At 39.6% G+C, this 12,716-nt stretch overlaps 1 protein-coding gene across 2 annotated transcripts in view; it reads right to left on the bottom strand.

The window, feature by feature from the left end:
* Positions 1–12,716, bottom strand: part of LOC149975662 (zinc finger protein GLIS2-like) — a 47,695-nt gene that overhangs the window by 17,372 nt on the left and 17,607 nt on the right. Inside the window, exon 1 of one of the 2 annotated variants that reach the window (XM_090204341.1) lies at positions 9,386–9,735. The exons of the other annotated variant lie outside the window; for it this stretch is intronic. The gene's annotated coding sequence lies outside the window, so the exon portion shown is untranslated. Of the gene's footprint in view, positions 1–9,385; positions 9,736–12,716 lie in introns of those variants that run through there. 2 annotated transcript variants of the gene reach the window in all.

Consider the following 12,716-nt stretch of genomic DNA (forward strand, 5'->3'; position numbering starts at 1 on the left):
TAAATGTATGCTATTCAATCGATCACTGCCCGCACCCGCTCGCCCGTCCAGCATCACTACTCTGGACGGCTTTGACTTAGAATACGTGGACAACTACAAATACCTGGGTGTCTGGTTAGACTGTAAACTCTCCTTCCAGACTCACATTAAGCATCTCCAATCCAAAATTAAATCTAGAATCGGCTTCCTATATCGCAACAAAGCATCCTTCACTCATGCTGCCAAACATACCCTTGTAAAACTGACCATCCTACCAATCCTCGACTTCGGTGATTTCATCTATAAAATAGCCTCCAACACTCTACTATCACAGTGCCATCCGTTTTGTCACCAAAGTCCCCATACACCACCCACCATTGCGACCTGTACGCTCTCGTTGTGGTTGGCCCTCGCTTCATACTCGTCGCCAAACCGACTGGCTACAGGTTATCTACAAGTCTCTGCTAGGTAAAGCCCCGCCTTATCTCAGCTCACTGGTCACCATAGCAGCACCCACTTGTAGCATGCCCTCCAGCAGGTATATCTCACTGGTCACCCCCAAAGCCAATTCCTCCTTTGGTCGTATTTCCTTCCAGTTCTCTGCTGCCAATGACTGGAACGAACTGAAAAAATCTCTGAAGCTGGAGACTCACATCTCCCTCACTAGCTTTGAGCATCAGCTGTCAGAGCAGATTAACAGATCACTGCACCTGTACATAGCCCATCTGTAAACAGCCCACCTATCTACCTACCTCATCCCCATACTGTATTTATTTATTTATCTTGCTCCTTTGCACCCCAGTATCTCTACTTGCACATCTACCATTCCAGTGTTTAATTGCTATATTGTAATTACTTCACCACCATGGCCTATTTATTGCCTTAACTTACCTCATTTGCACTCACTGTATATAGATGTTTGTTTTCTTTTGTTCTACTGTATTATTGACTGTATGTTTGTTTATTCCATGTGTAACTCTGTGTTGTTGTATGTGTCAAATTGCTACGTTTTATCTTGGCCAGGTCGCAGTTGCAAATGAGAACCTGGTTAAATAAAGGTGAAATAAAATTGTACAAATGAAAAACTACTCCCCAGTCAGATCAGCTGATCAGGAATACATCTGGGTCTTCCTTGAACTACTCCCCAGTCAGATCAACTGATCAGTAACAACTCCAGTCTTTCCTTGAACTACTCCCCAGTCAGATTAGCTGATCAGGAACAACTCCAGTCTTTCCTTGAACTACTCCCCAGTCAGATCAGCTGATCAGGAACAAATCTGGGTCTTCCTTTAACTTCCCCAGTCAGATCAGCTGATCAGGAACAACTCCAGTCTTTCCTTGAACTACTCCCCAGTCAGATCAACTGATCAGGAACAAATCTGGGTCTTCCTATAACTATTCCCCAGTCAGATCATCTGATCAATAACAACTCCAGTCTTTCCTTGAACTACTCCCCAGTAAGATCAGCTGATCAGGAACAACTCTGTGTCTTCGTATAACTATTCCCCAGTCACATCATCTGATCAGGGACAACTCTGTGTCTTCCTTTAACTTCCCCAGTCAGATCAGCTGATCAGGAATAAATCTGGGTCTTCCTTGAACTACTCCCCAGTCAGATCAACTGATCAGTAACAACTCTGTGTCTTCCTATAACTATTCCCCAGTCACATCATCTGATCAGGAACAACTCTGTGTCTTTCCTTGAACTATTCCCCAGTCAGATCAACTGATCAGGAACAAATCTGGGTCTTCCTTTAACTTCCCCAGTCAGATCAACAAATCAGGAACAACTCTGTGTCTTCCTATAACTATTCCCCAGTCAGATCATCTGATCAATAACAACTCCAGTCTTTCCTTGAACTACTCCCCAGTCAGATCAACTTATCAGTAACAACTCTTGGGTGAATTTTTCTATATTTATCCAACTTCAAATAAATCCCAATGGCCCCACTTCTGCAATTCTGTAGATCTGAATGGAGTAGATAGTATAGTAATCCAAAAGCTAAGTATTATGGTATGGTATGGTTATCCTATCCTATAGCTAAGTATTATGGTATGGTATGGTTATCCTACCCTATAGCTAAGTATTATGGTATGGTATGGTTATCCTATCCTATAGCTAAGTATTATGGTATGGTATGGTTATCCTACCCTATAGCTAAGTATTATGGTATGGTATGGTTATCCTATCCTATAGCTAAGTATTATGGTATGGTATGGTTATCCTATCCTATAGCTAAGTATTATGGTATGGTATGGTTATCCTATCCTATAGCTAAGTATTATGGTATGGTATGGTTATCCTATCCTATAGCTAAGTATTATGGTATGGTATGGTTATCCTATCCTATAGCTAAGTATTATGGTATGGTATGGTTATCCTATCCTATAGCTAAGTATTATAGTATGGTATGGTTATCCTACCCTATAGCTAAGTATTATGGTATGGTATGGTTATCCTATCCTATAGCTAAGTATTATGGTATGGTATGGTTATCCTACCCTATAGCTAAGTATTATGGTATGGTATGGTTATCCTATCCTATAGCTAAGTATTATGGTATGGTTATCCTACCCTATAGCTAAGTATTATGGTATGGTATGGTTATCCTACCCTATAGCTAAGTATTATGGTATGGTATGGTTATCCTATCCTATAGCTAAGTATTATGGTATGGTATGGTTATCCTACCCTATAGCTAAGTATTATGGTATGGTATGGTTATCCTATCCTATAGCTAAGTATTATGGTATGGTATGGTTATCCTATCCTATAGCTAAGTATTATGGTATGGTATGGTTATCCTATCCTATAGCTAAGTATTATGGTATGGTATGGTTATCCTATCCTATAGCTAAGTATTATGGTATGGTATGGTTATCCTATCCTATAGCTAAGTATTATGGTATGGTATGGTTATCCTATCCTATAGCTAAGTATTATGGTATGGTATGGTTATCCTACCCTATAGCTAAGTATTATGGTATGGTTATCCTATCCTATAGCTAAGTATTATGGTATGGTATGGTTATCCTATCCTATAGCTAAGTATTATGGTATGGTTATCCTATCCTATAGCTAAGTATTATGGTATGGTATGGTTATCCTACCCTATAGCTAAGTATTATGGTATGGTTATCCTATCCTATAGCTAAGTATTATGGTATGGTATGGTTATCCTATCCTATAGCTAAGTATTATGGTATGGTATGGTTATCCTACCCTATAGCTAAGTATTATGGTATGGTTATCCTATCCTATAGCTAAGTATTATGGTATGGTATGGTTATCCTATCCTATAGCTAAGTATTATGGTATGGTTATCCTATCCTATAGCTAAGTATTATGGTATGGTATGGTTATCCTACCCTATAGCTAAGTATTATGGTATGGTTATCCTATCCTATAGCTAAGTATTATTGTATGGTATGGTTATCCTATCCTATAGCTAAGTATTATGGTATGGTTATCCTATCCTATAGCTAAGTATTATTGTATGGTATGGTTATCCTATCCTATAGCTAAGTATTATGGTATGGTTATCCTATCCTATAGCTAAGTATTATGGTATGGTATGGTTATCCTATCCTATAGCTAAGTATTATAGTATGGTATGGTTATCCTATCCTATAGCTAAGTATTATGGTATGTTATGGTTATCCTACCCTATAGCTAAGTATTATGGTATGGTTATCCTATCCTATAGCTAAGTATTATTGTATGGTATGGTTATCCTATCCTATAGCTAAGTATTATGGTATGGTATGGTTATCCTATCCTATAGCTAAGTATTATGGTATGGTATGGTTATCCTATCCTATAGCTAAGTATTATAGTATGGTATGGTTATCCTATCCTATAGCTAAGTATTATGGTATGGTTATCCTATCCTATAGCTAAGTATTATGGTATGGTTATCCTATCCTATAGCTAAGTATTATGGTATGGTTATCCTACCCTATAGCTAAGTATTATGGTATGGTATGGTTATCCTATCCTATAGCTAAGTATTATGGTATGGTATGGTTATCCTATCCTATAGCTAAGTATTATGGTATGGTATGGTTATCCTATCCTATAGCTAAGTATTATGGTATGGTATGGTTATCCTATCCTATAGCTAAGTATTATAGTATGGTATGGTTATCCTATCCTATAGCTAAGTATTATGGTATGGTTATCCTATCCTATAGCTAAGTATTATGGTATGGTTATCCTATCCTATAGCTAAGTATTATGGTATGGTTATCCTACCCTATAGCTAAGTATTATGGTATGGTATGGTTATCCTATCCTATAGCTAAGTATTATGGTATGGTATGGTTATCCTATCCTATAGCTAAGTATTATGGTATGGTATGGTTATCCTATCCTATAGCTAAGTATTATGGTATGGTTATCCTATCCTATAGCTAAGTATTATGGTATGGTATGGTTATCCTATCCTATAGCTAAGTATTATGGTATGGTATGGTTATCCTATCCTATAGCTAAGTATTATGGTATGGTTATCCTATCCTATAGCTAAGTATTATGGTATGGTTATCCTATCCTATAGCTAAGTATTATGGTATGGTATGGTTATCCTATCCTATAGCTAAGTATTATGGTATGGTTATCCTATCCTATAGCTAAGTATTATGGTATGGTATGGTTATCCTACCCTATAGCTAAGTATTATGGTATGGTTATCCTATCCTATAGCTAAGTATTATGGTATGGTATGGTTATCCTACCCTATAGCTAAGTATTATGGTATGGTTATCCTATCCTATAGCTAAGTATTATGGTATGGTATGGTTATACTATCCTATAGCTAAGTATTATAGTATGGTATGGTTATCCTACCCTATAGCTAAGTATTATAGTATGGTATGGTTATCCTATCCTATAGCTAAGTATTATAGTATGGTATGGTTATCCTACCCTATAGCTAAGTATTATAGTATGGTATGGTTATCCTATCCTATAGCTAAGTATTATAGTATGGTATGGTTATCCTACCCTATAGCTAAGTATTATAGTATGGTATGGTTATCCTATCCTATAGCTAAGTATTATAGTATGGTATGGTTATCCTATCCTATAGCTAAGTATTATGGTATGGTTATCCTACCCTATAGCTAAGTATTATGGTATGGTATGGTTATCCTACCCTATAGCTAAGTATTATGGTATGGTTATCCTACCCTATAGCTAAGTATTATGGTATGGTATGGTTATACTATCCTATAGCTAAGTATTATGGTATGGTATGGTTATCCTATCCTATAGCTAAGTATTATGGTATGTTATGGTTATCCTATCCTATAGCTAAGTATTATGGTATGGTTATCCTATCCTATAGCTAAGTATTATTGTATGGTATGGTTATCCTATCCTATAGCTAAGTATTATGGTATGGTATGGTTATCCTATCCTATAGCTAAGTATTATGGTATGGTATGGTTATCCTATCCTGTAGCTAAGTATTATGGTATGGTATGGTTATCCTATCCTATAGCTAAGTATTATGGTATGGTATGGTTATCCTATCCTATAGCTAAGTATTATGGTATGGTATGGTTATCCTTTCCTATAGCTAAGTATTATGGTATGGTATGGTTATCCTATCCTATAGCTAAGTATTATGGTATGGTATGGTTATCCTATCCTATAGCTAAGTATTATGGTATGGTTATCCTATCCTATAGCTAAATATTATGGTATGTTATGGTTATCCTATCCTATAGCTAAATATTATGGTATGTTATGGTTATCCTATCCTATAGCTAAATATTATGGTATGTTATGGTTATCCTATCCTATAGCTAAATATTATGGTATGTTATGGTTATCCTATCCTATAGCTAAATATTATGGTATGGTATGGTTATCCTATCCTATAGCTAAATATTATGGTATGTTATGGGTTATCCTATCCTATAGCTAAGTATTATGGTATGGTATGGTTATCCTATCCTATAGCTAAGTATTATGGTATGGTTATCCTATCCTATAGCTAAATATTATGGTATGTTATGGTTATCCTATCCTATAGCTAAGTATCATGGTATGGTATGGTTATCCTATCCTATAGCTAAGTATTATGGTATGGTATGGTAATCCTATAGCTAAGTATCATGGTATGGCATGGTTATCCTACAGCTAAATTTTATGGTATGGTATGGTAATCCTATAGCTAAGTATTATGGCATGGTAATCCTATAGCTAAGTATTATGGTATGGTAATCCTATAGCTAAGTATTATGGTATGGTTATCCTATAACTAAGTATTATGGTATGGTATGGTAATCCTATAGCTAAGTATTATAGTATGGTATGGTTATCCTATAGCTAAGTATTATGGTATGGTATGGTAATCCTATAGCTAAGTATTATGGTATGGTATGGTTATCCTATAGCTAAGTATTATGGTATGGTATGGTAATCCTATAGCTAAGTATTAAGGTATGATATGGTTATCCTATAGCTAAGTATTATGGTATGGTATGGTAATCCTATTGCTAAGTATTATGGTATGGTATGGTTATCCTATAGCTAAGTATTATGGTATGGTATGGTAATCCTATAGCTAAGTATTATGGTATGGTATGGTTATCCTATAGCTAAGTATTATGGTATGGGATGGTAATCCTATAGCTAAGTATTATGGTATGGTTATCCTATAGCTAAGTATTATGGTATGGTATGGTTATCCTATAGCTAAGTATTATGGTATGGGATGGTAATCATATAGCTAAATATTATGGCATGGTAATCCTATAGCTAAGTATTATGGTATGGTATGGTTATCCTATAGCTAAGTATTATAGTATGGTATGGTAATCATATAGCTAAGTATTATGGTATGGTATGGTTATCCTACAGCTAAATATTATGGTATGGTAATAATATATCTAAGTATTATGGTATGGTAATCATATAGCTAAATATTATAGTATGGTAATAATATATCTAAGTATTAGGGTATGGTAATAATATATCTAAGTATTATGGTATGGTAATAATATATCTAAGTATTAGGGTATGGTAATAATATATCTAAATATTATAGTATGGTAATAATATATCTAAGTATTATAGTATGGTAATAATATATCTAAGTATTATGGTATGGTAATCATATTGCTAAGTATTATGGGATGGTAATCATATAGCTAAGTATTATGGGATGGTAATCCTATAGCTAAGTATTATGGGATGGTAATCCTATAGCTAAGTATTATGGGATGGTAATCCTATAGCTAAGTATTATGGTATGTTACTGGGCATGAATAAAATAGCGTGACCCAGATCCAAACTGCTTTTTCTCAGTAGCCACAGGCAATTAACTGTAACATTGAGACATGGCTCTCTGTGCATATTTCCATCAACTGGGTTTGTTCAGAAGCAACTTTCTCACACGCAACAAGAGCTTTCACACATGTTACATACACACGTTACACACACACATCATTCTACACACACGCACAGAGGCCTTTACACACACATCATGTTACACACACACACACATACACGCAAATGTTGCACACACACAAGAGCTTTTGCACACACATATTTGTTACACACATAACAAATGGATGAGTGGGGGGGATGAGTACAGGGCAGAGTATGTGTTTGTTCGCCCCATACACTTCCTCACTGAGCCATGGGATGGGGTCAGCTGCTCTTTGTAGAAAGAAGCCCCTCTCTGCTTCTCTCAGAGAAGCCTTTGTCCCCCTCTACCTCCCATAGAGAAACAGACTGGGACAGTGTGGTGTGTGTCTGAATGAGATAATTGTGTCTCCCTTGGGCCTCCCATGTTCGACACACATCTACACTCCCCTCTTACACTCCCCTCTACACTAAAGTCTACACATACACCCACTCACACTTGTCTCAACAAGCCCACTTGCTATCTCTCTGTCTTTCATCCTATTCCTCTTGTAAATGTGCAATTACACACACACACACTGTCCCATTTTCTCATACGCTCAGACACACACACGTCAGCAACTCCCTGTACAGTACAGTGGTTATGTGAGAGAGAACCACACATATGTTAGGGCTGCTAAACACTAGTGGAAGACTAGGGGAAGATCCACCCCGTCTCACAGCATGCTGCGAAGAGTACATGTCTGACCTGTCAACCAAACGCTCACTTAAGATGCCCCATACACACAAACACTCACATTGTATGCACACACACACACATATACTGTATGAACGCACACATACACACAGTATGCATTGCACTCACGCACACACAAATGTGTACGTACACACTTGCATATGCGCACACACACAGACCCCACCCCCCCTTTCCAGAGTCAGCAAAAAAGGTTTGACCCAGTGAACTCCTTAGTGAGCGTCAAATCCTGACTCCAGATTTCTGTGAGTGACTGTGTGAGGTCAGAGTCTAACACGGATCTGTCAATGACATCAGTGTGTAGCTGGTGGTGAAAGCTTGGACAGAAGAGGTCAGTGACAGTTAGTTCAGGTGCTGAGGAGGGAGACGTCACTATACTACACCAGCTGCAGCCAGCTTCAGAACAACACACACACACACACACACACACACACACACACACACACACACACACACACACACACACACACACACACACACACACACACACACACACACACACACACACACACACACACACACACACACACACACACACACACGGTTTCATTTATTTATTCACTAAGGCAGCATTTTCATCTACTGACCTCTTTCATTAAAGCTTCCCTTATCAGCTCCACATTAATGTCAACGAAGAGTAACAGGGCTATTAGAGCCATAAAGTCTGGTATATTAACACATTTTTACAGTAAACCCACTGAACTGGAATAAGTGTAAACCTGTTGGGATACACACTGCAATTGTATAATACAGAAAAGATCTCCAATATGCAGTAATATAGAACAGACTCCTCACCACAATGAAGTCAGTGTTACAGTTAGTTACACACACGGTAGACATACAGTACACACACACACACACACTTCTCACTGCGTGCCAACTCACCACAGTGGCTCTGCATTCCATAAGAACCTCCCTAAATTCTCACACACACTGCTATTCAGAGTATTGTTGAGGCATGCACATATACCACCATATGTATGCAGACACACACACACACAACACACACACTCACGGCTCCCCCTTTTCCTCAATGACCTCCCTTTGGGCAGAATGCCCAGGCCCCCTTACTGATCCCCCGCCACCCAACACACACACACACACACACTGCACCACAGGCAGTCACACCCCCTCAATACCCCATAGCTCTAGAGTACTGTATGTCTCACACACACACACACACACACACACACACACACACACACACACACACACACACACACACACACACACACACACACACACACACACACACACAGTGGTGTATCACACACCCTGAGATGAGAGATTCTTTCCTCCTCAGACAGGAAACCTTCGTTTCCACGGCGCCCTGAGCTGGCCTCTCTCTCCTCTGTACACGCCTCTCCCTTGCCCTCTTTCACTCCTTCTCTCTCCCTCCCTTCTTCTTTCGCTCCTTCCTGTGGCGTTCCTTTCCTCTGTATCGTACCCCCTTTAAGCCTCTCCCTTGCCCTCTTTCACTCCCTCTCTCTCATTCTTTTTCCTGTGGCTTAATTTCTTCTCCAAATCCTCAGATGTATCATAACCCCTAACGCCTCTGTCTTTCCCTTTTTCACTCCTTCTATCCCTCCCTCCCTTCCTGTGGCTTGCCTTAACTCTCAACTCTATCATAGCCTCCTAACGCCTCTCTCTTGCCCTCTTTCACTGCTTCTCTCGCTCCTCCTTCTCTTTCTCTCCTTCCTTTCCTCTCTCTCCCTCTCCATTCCCTCACTCCCTTTTTCTCATAAACTCCCTTTTTTATCATAAACTCCCTTTTTCTCATAAACTCCCTTTTTTATCATAAACTCCCTTTTTCTCATAAACTCCCTTTTTCTTGTTTTTTTCCTCTACTATTCTCTACTCTTTTATTTCATCCACTCTCTCTCTGTCTCTCCTGCTGTTTGTCATAAGACCGGTCCTGAGCCCAACCTTTCCTTTACATGTCTCTCTGCTGTTTGTCATAAGACTGTTTTTTCTCTTTCATTTTGTTTTTTAAGGGAATGTCTCTTCGTACGTTTGTTAGTTATGTCTGTTCTGACTTTCTGTAAAACTTATATTCTTCTATTTCTTCCTCTTCGTCGCTCTCTCTCGTCAAATTTCTCCATCCCTCCATCCCACTATGTCCTTATAAGGCATTATGCAACAGCATATGCACTTTCTCTCTGTGTCTAAAAACCAAGCCTTTATACATGCATATAATGTTGCAATGGTATTGCATAAAGCCTTATAAGGACGTAGTAACGATAATGCTGTTGATCCGTCTTCAGTTTTCCACCTTCACAGCCATTGAACTCTGTAGCTGTTTTAAAATCCCCAATGGCCTCATGGTGACATCCCCTGAGCAGGTTCCTTCCTGTCCTGCAGCTCAGTTCAGAAAGACGACTGTATCTTTCTTGTGTCTGGGTGGTTTAATACATCACCCTCGGCATAATGATTCAGTTGACCATACTTAAAGAGATATTCCATGATTTATTTGCTATTGTTACCCATCAACCAATCACAGCCCTTCTTTATGAGGCTTTCAAAAAGGTCTTTGTAGTTGAATCTGTGCTTGAAATTCAATACTTGACTGAGGAACCTTCTTAAGCCAAATTTGACTCTTGAACTAATGTGGGTTTGTCTATGGGGTGAATACTTTTGAAACACCTATATTTTAGTTATTTCATTTTTTATTAATGTTAACATTTATATCATTTTCTTTTCACTTTGACATAATGGAATATTTTGTACATATCATATCAATCACGCAACAAAATGCGAAATGTGAATACTTATGATACTCACTATAACTGACAAATGTATGGAGAAGAATTGACAGAGAGGGCGAGAGAGAGTGAGAGCGAGAGAGTGAGTGCGAGAGTGAGAGAATGAGAGAGAGACGAGAGAGAAAGAGGAGAGAGAGCGAGAGAGAGAGAGTGAGAGAGAAATGGAGAGAAAGAGAGAGAGAGAGAGAGAGAGAGAGAGAGAGAGAGAAATGGAGAGAGAGAGAGAGAGGACAGAGCGAGAGAGAGAGAGAGAGAGAGAGAGGGGAGAGAGAGAGAGAGAGAGAGAGAAAGGGAGAGAGAGAGAGAAAGGGAGAGAGAGAGAGAAATTGAGAGAAAGGGGGAGAGAGAGAAGAGAGAGAAAGGGAGAGAGAGAGAGAGAGAAAGGGAGAGAGAGAGAAATGGAGAGAAAGGGAGAGAGAGAGAGAGAGAGAAATGGAAGGAAAGGGGAGAGAGAGAGAAATGGAGAGAAAGGGAGAGAGAGAGAGAAATGGAGAGAAAGGGAGAGAGAGAGATTGCCTTCACTGAAGTACAAGGAAGAGAGCTGAACTTGGACACCTGTTGTAGTACTGTGGTGAGAGAAAGAGTGAGATAGATAAGAGAAATACAATAAAGAATTCCATTCAAACGAGAGAGGGAGATTGAAAGGGGGATAGAACTGGTAGATGGGAGAGAGAGAGAGAGACGGATAGTGAGTGTATAAGAGAGAGGAGGAGAGAGAACGAGAGAGAGACAGAGAGAGGGATAGTGAGTGTATAAGAGAGAGACAGAGAGAGGGATAGTATGTGTATAAGAGAGAGAGACAGAAAGAGAGAGAGACAGAGAGAGGGATAGTATGTGTATAAGAGAGAGAGACAGAAAGAGAGACGTAGCCTCTCCTCCCCTTCCCGTCCCTCAGAGGTACTTTCCCTTTACTTCTCCTAATCTGTTCTCCTCCCTCTCTCCTTTCCAATCAGCTCTCCCTTTCTTCATGTGATGCAATCTCAACACTTCTCACTGCAATAGTTGAGCCTGCTGAGTGTGCCATAGACACTGGCGTCTGCAGACAGAGGGAGGGGAAAGGAGAGGGAGGGGTAGACAATGAGCGAGAGAGAGAGAAAGGGAACAAGAGGAAGAGAATAAAAGAGAGGGAGGGTAGACAATGAGAGAGAGAGACAGAGAAAGAAAGAGAGAGAGAGAGAGACAGAGAGAGAGAGAGAGAGAGAGAGAGAGAGAGAGAGAGAGAGAGAGAGAGACAATGATAGGAACAGAGACAGAGAGACGGAAGGAGAGAGAGTCTGAAAGAGAGAAATAGCAGGACCTGGGCCAAAGTTATTTTTTGTTTTCGTTAAGTTTTAGCGACCCTCATCCTTCAGTCCCTCCACCCTAAAACGTTTCCATCTTTCCGACTCAACCAACTTTGAAATTCACCACTGTGACTTCCAATATGCAGGAGGCAAGCGCAGTCCAACGAACGTATTTTACATTATTACTTCTGCTGTGTTTCAGCTGTAAAACTCTGAGCATCTCAAACAACTCTTATACCGACATAACCCCATTCATCACAAAGTCCTGGACTAAAAGGCCTTTTAAAATGGAGATTCTCCAGAGAAAATGTTCAGGACTAGACTTCATCTGTGTCCAGGTAACCGTCCCGACAAGTTATTATCCTATGGAGAAATGCATAGTGCATGTTTGTCTGTGTGCATGTGGGGGGGGCACCTGTCACGCTGTATTACAGCCTTCAGAGAGAGAGAGGGCGGGGGGGGGGGGGGGGGGGGGGGGACCAGATGTGTGGAGCTGCTGGAGCAGACAGGGGCTCAGTCCTGGGATATCCTAGCCTGGAGGGGAATGCTGCTGCTGGGGG

The sequence above is a fragment of the Oncorhynchus mykiss genome, chromosome 17 (genome assembly GCF_057628025.1).
Source record: "Oncorhynchus mykiss isolate SJ-2025 chromosome 17, ASM5762802v1, whole genome shotgun sequence".
Taxonomy (NCBI): domain Eukaryota; kingdom Metazoa; phylum Chordata; class Actinopteri; order Salmoniformes; family Salmonidae; genus Oncorhynchus; species Oncorhynchus mykiss.